Raw genomic sequence first — 6000 nt, 5'->3', positions numbered from 1 at the left:
AGGGAGAGAGTGTGAGAGAATGTATGGGTTGGAAGGAATTTGAGAGAAGGATAGTGTGAGAGAGGGATAGTGTGAGAGTGTGAGAGAGGGAGAGAGTGTGAGAGAGGGAGAGAATGCAAGGGAGAGAGAGTGGAGCGCGAGCGGGTGAGAGGATGAGGGAGGCAGATTGTGTGAGAAGGATGGTGGAAAAATACTAACATAATCTTAGACATAAGTGAAGGAGAGAGCGACTGTGACTGAGGGAGTGGGAGAGGAAAAGATTGTGAGGGAAAGTGTGAGGGGAAAAGAGTGTGTCGCAAAGTGTGAGAGAGGGAAAGAGTGTGGGATAAAGTGTGAGAGGGGTAAAGAGTGTGAGAGAGGGCGAGAGTGTGAGGGAAAGTGTGAGATGGGGAAAAAGTGTGAGAGAAAGTGTGAGAGAGGGAAAGGGTGTGGGATAAAGTGTGAGAGGGGTAAAGAGTGTGAGAGAAATTGTGAGAGGGGGAAAGAGTGTGAGAGAAAGTGTGAGAGAGGGAGAGAGTGTGAGAGAAAGTGTGAGAGGGGGAAAGAGTGTGAGAGAAAGTGTGAGAGAGGGAGAGAGTGTGAGAGAAAGTGTGAGAGGGGGAAAGAGAGTGAGAGAAAGTGTCAGTGAGGGGGTTGTGTGAGAAGGAGGCATGGGGGAGAGTGACATAGGGATGGAGGCAGTGTGAGAGAGGGACAGAGTGTGAGAGAAAGTGTTTAAATGAGGAATGAGCGAGAGAGGGAGGGAGGCATGGAGGGAGGGGGAGAGAGCGAGGGGACGAGTGTGAGATAGGGGCGGAATGTGAGAGAAAGTGTCTAAATGAGGTATGAGCGAGGGAGGGAGGGAGTGTGAGAGAGGGAGGGAGTGTGAGAGAGGGTTTGAGTGCGAGAGGGCGAGGGAGTGTGAGAGAGGGAGAGTGTGAGAGAGTGAGCGAGTGTGAGAGAGGGAGAGTGCGAGAGAGAGGGAGAGTGTGAGAGAGGGAGTGTGAGAGGGTGATGGTGTGAGAGAGGGAGACAGTGTGAGAGAGGTTTGGAATGCGAGAGAGGAAGAGAGTGTGAGAGAGGGAGAGGGAGAGAGAGGGAGAGAGTGTGAGAGAATGTATGGGTTGGAAGGAATTTGAGAGAAGGATAGTGTGAGAGAGGGATAGTGTGAGAGTGTGAGAGAGGGAGAGAGTGTGAGAGAGGGAGAGAATGCAAGGGAGAGATAGAGTGTGAGGGAGTGTTCTTGGAGATATGGGGAACTGGGTATCATGTGGGAAAACACAATCCCGATTAATACATTTGCTGAGTCAACCAACTTGCTCCTAAATTATAAAATCAGACCCTGGATAAAGTAAATGTCCTTCATGCCGTATTCCACCATTTAAGTTGAGAATAATTGACAGAGTGTGATAGGTCAGTTATTGTGCAGAGCTGGAATAGAACTTGTCTTTCCCCAGTGAGAGGCCAGAAAGCAAACACGTGGCACAGCCGCTTTTAAAAATAATTGTAAAGCAACCTGAAAAAGATAGACCTCCCTCTAATTATTAAATGTGCGTCTGCTTTTATTGTGAGCAACACAGATGTTTTCAATATTAACAGCACAGGCAGCGCCCAGGGTCAGACGGATTGGAACTTACAATGAAGTTGATGCTGTGAAGTAAGCAGTGAGCTAAAGCGGGCGCTGGGTTCACACACGGACACGGTGAATATAAAGGATTACAGCGAGAATACTCGCGGTGGTGGGGAACTTGGAGGGAACCTGCAGGCAATTATGATGCCATTAGATGTGACTTGGGGGGGGATAAGGTGGAGAAGTAGGCTGCAAGTGTTGGGCACACTGGATAAGTGGGGCTTGTTCAAGGATCAGCTACTGCGTGTTCTTGATAAGTATGTACCGGTCAGACAGGGAGGAAGGCGTCGAGCGAGGGAACCGTGGTTTACCAAGGAAGTGGAATCTCTTGTTAAGAGGAAGAAGGAGGCCTATGTGAAGATGAGGTGTGAAGTTTCAGTTGGGGCGATGGATAGTTACAAGGTAGCGAGGAAGGATCTAAAGAGAGAGCTAAGACGAGCAAGGAGGGGACATGAGAAGTATTTGGCAGGAAGGATCAAGGAAAACCCAAAAGCTTTCTCTAGGTATGTCAGGAATAAGCGAATGACTAGGGAAAGAGTAGGACCAGTCAAGGACAGGGATGGGAAATTGTGTGTGGAGTCTGAAGAGATAGGCGAGATACTAAATGAATATTTTTCGTCAGTATTCACTCAGGAAAAAGATAATGTTGTGGAGGAGAATGCTGAGCCCCAGGCTAATAGAATAGATGGCATTGAGGTACGTAGGGAAGAGGTGTTGGCAATTCTGGACAGGCTGAAAATAGATAAGTCCCCGGGACCTGATGGGATTTATCCTAGGATTCTCTGGGAGGCCAGGGAAGAGATTGCTGGACCTTTGGCTTTGATTATTATGTCATCATTGGCTACAGGAATAGTGCCAGAGGACTGGAGGAGAGCAAATGTGGTCCCTTTGTTCAAAAAGGGGAGCAGAGACAACCCCGGCAACTATAGACCGGTGAACCTCACGTCTGTAGTGGGTAAAGTCTTGGAGGGGATTATAAGAGACAAGATTTATAATCATCTAGATAGGAATAATATGATCAGGGATAGTCAGCATGGCTTTGTGAAGGGTAGGTCATGCCTCACAAACCTTATTGAGTTCTTTGAGAAGGTGACTGAACAGGTAGACGAGGGTAGAGCAGTTGATGTGGTGTATATGGATTTCAGCAAAGCGTTTGATAAGGTTCCCCACGGTAGGCTATTGCAAAAAATACGGAGGCTGGGGATGGAGGGTGATTTAGAGATGTGGATCAGAAATTGGCTAGCTGAAAGAAGACAGAGGGTGGTGGTTGATGGGAAATGTTCAGAATGGAGTACAGTCACAAGTGGAGTACCACAAGGATCTGTTCTGGGGCCGTTGCTGTTTGTCATTTTTATCAATGACCTAGAGGAAGGCGCAGAAGGATGGGTGAGTAAATTTGCAGACGATACTAAAGTCGGTGGTGTTGTCGATAGTGTGGAAGGAAGTAGCAGGTTACAGAGGGATATAGATAAGCTGCAGTGCTGGGCTGAGAGGTGGCAAATGGAGTTTAATGTAGAGAAGTGTGAGGTGATTCACTTTGGAAGGAATATCAGGAATGTGGAATATTTGGCTAATGGAAAAGTTCTTGAAAATGTGGATGAGCAGAGGGATCTAGGTGTCCATGTACATAGATCCCTGAAAGTTGCCACCCAGGTTGATAGGGTGGTGAAGAAGGCCGATGGAGTGTTGGCCTTTATTGGTAGAGGGATTGAGTTCCGGAGTCAGGAGGTCATGTTGCAGCTGTACAGAACTCTGGTACGGCCGCATTTGGAGTATTGCGTACAGTTCTGGTCACCGCATTATAGCAAGGACGTGGAGGCTTTGGAACGGGTGCAGAGGAGATTTACCAGGATGTTGCCTGGTATGGAGGGAAAATCTTATGAGGAAAGGCTGATGGACTTGAGGTTGTTTTCGTTAGAGAGAAGAAGGTTAAGAGGAGACTTAATAGAGGCATACAAAATGATCAGAGGGTTAGATAGGGTGGACAGTGAGAGCCTTCTCCCGCGGATGGAAATAGCTAGCACGAGGGGACATAGCCTTAAACTGAGGGGTAATAGATATAGGACAGAGGTCAGAGGTAGGTTCTTTACGCAAAGAGTAGTGAGACCGTGGAATGCCCTACCTGCTACAGTAGTGAACTCGCCAACATTGAGGGCATTTAAACGTTTATTGGATAAACATATGGATGATAATGGCATAGTGTAGGTTAGAAGGCTTTTGTTTCGGTGCAACATCGTGGGCCGAAGGGCCTGTACTGCGCTGTATTGTTCTATGTTCTATGTTCTAAGTGTGAGGTGATTCACTTTGGAAGGAATAACAGGAATGCGGAGTATTTGGCTAATGGTAAAGTTCTTGGAAGTGTGGATGAGCAGAGGGATCTAGGTGTCCATGTACATAGATCCCTGAAAGTTGCCACCCAGGTTGATAGGGTTGTGAAGAAGGCCTATGGAGTGTTGGCCTTTATTGGTAGAGGGATTGAGTTCCGGAGTCATGACGTCATGTTGCAGCTGTACAGAACTCTGGTACGGCCGCATTTGGAGTATTGCGTACCGTTCTGGTCACCGCATTATAGGAAGGACGTGGAAGCTTTGGAGTGGGTGCAGAGGAGATTTACCAGGATGTTGCCTGGTATGGAGGGAAAATCTTATGAGGAAAGGCTGATGGACTTGAGGTTGTTTTCGTTAGAGAGCAGAAGCTTAAGAGGAGACTTAATAGAGGCATACAAAATGATCAGGGGGTTAGATAGGGTGGACAGTGAGAGCCTTCTCCCGCGGATGGAATGGCTGGCACGAGGGGACATAGTTTTAAACTGAGGGGAAATAGATATAGGACAGAGGTCAGAGGTAGGTTATTTACGCAAAGAGTGGTGAGGCCGTGGAGTGCCCTACCTGCAGCAGTCGTGAACTCGCCAACATTGAGGTCATTTAAAAGTTTATTGGATAAACATATGGATGATAATGGCATAGTGTAGGTTAGATGGCTTTTGTTTCGGTGCAACATCGTGGGCCGAAGGGCCTGTACTGCGCTGTTACGTTCTATGTTCTATGTTCTATGTCTGATCAATAATTAGAAGCCGCCTGTGATTATTGGAATGAACAATCCTTTGATAATCACAGTGAAAGATGCAATGAAATGTTTTTAGTTATTTACTGTGTTTAATGGACTGAAAACTAATCTGGTATTTTCTATTGATGCTGCACAAATAATAATTGGTTGTTTATTGTTTGTTTTTAGCTCCGCTTGTCCTGCACCTTGGGTATGGCTACCTCCCTGTATCAGGCGATATTGTAAATAACGATACACTATACAGCGACCTCTGTAAATAAATATATACTGCCCAGGAACACTATACATCATTATATACTGCCCAGGCATCCCTGTAAATGCTTATATAGAATCCAGGAACCACTGTGAATAATTATATACTACGAGGGACCGCGGTAAATAATGATATACTAAGACGGGACCACTGGAAATTATGATGTCCTTTCCAGGTAACACTGTCAATACCGATATACTGCCCAGGGACACTGTAAATAATGATATACTACCCAGGATTCCCTATAAATATGTATATAACCACAAAGGGACTACTCTAAATAATGACATGCTACATAGGGCCATTGTAAATAATGATACACTACCCAGGGACCACTTTAAATTATGATACTCTAACCAGAGACCACAGGAAATAACGATATGCCACCAAGGGTCACGATAAATAATGATATTCTGCACATGGATCGCTGTAAATAATGAGATACTACACAGGGAACCTGTAAATAATGATATACTGCCCAGGGACCAGTGTATGATAATGATGTACTACACAGGAATTACTGTAAATAATGACATACTACACAGGGAACACTGCAAATAAGGATATTGTCATGGGTCAGGGTTTAGAGAACCCCAAAATATATCTTGAAGTTCACCTCACCCACAACTTTTAACAGATGGTGGTATGGGGAGCACACAGCACATTCTACAGGTGTGGTACAGCAGAAATGGAAAAGTATTTTTTAAAGCAACACAATGTTTATTCTATGAACTCAAGTTAACCTTTTTGAAATAAACAGTGAACATCTTAGCAACCATTATTTCAAATACAACCCCCAAAGAATACAACACTAAGTAATCCGTCAGCTTCAGAATACTTCAGACACCTTTTACCAGAAGCACATTAGATTTACATTCACTTCTGAGAACATTTATAATTCTGAATTCACCAAATGATACAGAGATAGTTTTTTGGTGGCAGAGAGAACAACAGTACACCTGCTTGGTCTGCCTTCAGCGCCAACACTGAAAACGAAACTAAAACACACCCTGCAGCAAGCAGCCTAAAATGAAAGTAACAAGCTGACAGACAGCCAAACCCCACCCATTAT

Source organism: Scyliorhinus torazame, chromosome 4 (genome assembly GCF_047496885.1).
Source record: "Scyliorhinus torazame isolate Kashiwa2021f chromosome 4, sScyTor2.1, whole genome shotgun sequence".
Lineage (NCBI taxonomy): Eukaryota > Metazoa > Chordata > Chondrichthyes > Carcharhiniformes > Scyliorhinidae > Scyliorhinus > Scyliorhinus torazame.
Note: the sequence above shows the minus strand (reverse complement) of the source record.